This window comes from Cariama cristata, unplaced genomic scaffold (assembly GCF_000690535.1).
Source record: "Cariama cristata isolate BGI_N322 unplaced genomic scaffold, ASM69053v1 scaffold20794, whole genome shotgun sequence".
NCBI classification, from domain to species: domain Eukaryota; kingdom Metazoa; phylum Chordata; class Aves; order Cariamiformes; family Cariamidae; genus Cariama; species Cariama cristata.
This window is the reverse complement of record NW_009612675.1, coordinates 7,741-9,580: the sequence shown is the minus strand read 5'-3', so window position 1 is coordinate 9,580 and position 1,840 is coordinate 7,741.

Sequence of the window (1,840 nt, the reverse complement as noted above, 5' to 3'; positions counted from 1 at the left end):
TAGATGACACATTTTGTGTTAGCAATTCTGCTACTTCAATGTTTAACTTTCTGCAGGTATTTTAGTTCATAATACCATCTGGTTATTGGTAACTGATGTCATTTGAATCGAAAGTGATTCACCCTGTCTTTGATGCCACCATGTTTTGCAAGTAATGAATATGAGAAAATATTAAAGTACAGATTGCCATTATTGTTCCTTTTCCATTAAATCTGATGACCAGTGTGCCCAGGACTTACACTTTAGGAGTTTTTAATGTTATCGAATGTAATGTTTTCACTTCATGATGACTGGAGCTAATCAGACCTTTTAGATCAGACTGTTAGGTCTCAAATTAGACACTGGGGCAGGAAGGTCTAGGGAAGCAACCACAGACAGGTAGTTACAGTCTCCAAAAAACTTAAGTGATTTAATTCATATGAAGATACACAGGCAAGAGTGGAGTTCAGTTCTTCAGAGTATGATATTAACTATTACCTTTATTGCCTGTATTCCAGCTGCTACAGCAGATGAAGTAGGACAGTTGCAAAAACCTGCAGAGCATGAAACAGCTCGTCCACAGAGTGAGACATCCTTAATGCTGAGTCAGGAACAGAGAAAGTATTTCCTTTGGTGGTTGTGTAACTGTGTGGTCATGTAACTAAGGACTGTACCGTGCGTACAACTGATCAACAATAAGTTCCACAGACCACTTAGATTTTTTTTTTCATATGCGATTTTATTTTTATTTTTCTATATATGATCTCCTTAATTATTTAGGATTGTTGTCCTGGAAATTTTTAAAAGAAAAAAAAAGAGGGGGTGGGAACTGGAAGTGCTTGGATGTTTATAAGATTAACACCAAGCTTAGGAATTTTTAGAGCTGCTGCATGAACTTCTGCCCTTAAGTTAATGAGAAACTTGTAGTAGTAGGTTATCTGTTTCTGTACGGAACAGCACTTGACGGGGACGAGATGTATACTTTGCTTTCAGAGATGCGATGGCGGAAGGGGAATAGTGAGGGCCAGATATCTTGGGTTTCATTGCAGACTATGAAGAAGAGCCTGTGCTAGTGGACACTTGTGCCTGTTTTGTGTTCCACCCTCAGCTTGACTCTTCCTTCTCTATTCCTTTTAGCCTGTCTTCCTCCTGCCCTAAGTACTTATCAGTTTTCATTCTATTTTCCTTCCATTCTGCCTATAAAAGCAAGCCTGGATAGCTCTTTAGAAAGGGCTATGCAGTGTTCCCATCTCATAGAGCTTATTGCATAAATGATATTTGCTGTGGCACTGTTGAAAAGCATAGAACATTAGGTTATGTGATAGGGCACAGTGTTTGCATTTTTCCTTCCTTAATCTGACTTGCGCATGAAGTTGTGCCACCAGTTTGATCAATTCTTAGACTGGAGAGTGTTTGGAATTTGTAAAAAGTTACAGCTGAAAATTCAGTAGTTTTGCAACAGCTGCATGGATAGACTGCCTTTCTAAAGCTAGTCTAGGTAGAAAAAAGTATTGTTTCAGCAGTATCATTTTAGCAGAATTACAAGGAAAGTAACTGCACTTATGTAAATGGCTGCGCAAATACAGTAATACCCTAGATCACTTACCCCGTTCCTGTTATGTGTAAGGCAGTTAGCTTGCATTTTAAGTATTCCTTGTGTATTCAGCTCTATATAAATAGCAACTATTTCAAAGAGGTGCTGCCTATGGCATGTGAAGTTAAAAAAAGTGCCCTGGCTTGATATTTAATTAGTGTGGAGCAAAGTACTCCATAGTTTTGAGAAAAGACTGCAGAAAGTACTAGTTTCCCTGGAAGTATCAGAAAGCCTTGATTCATAGACAATACTGTATTGTCAATGCGG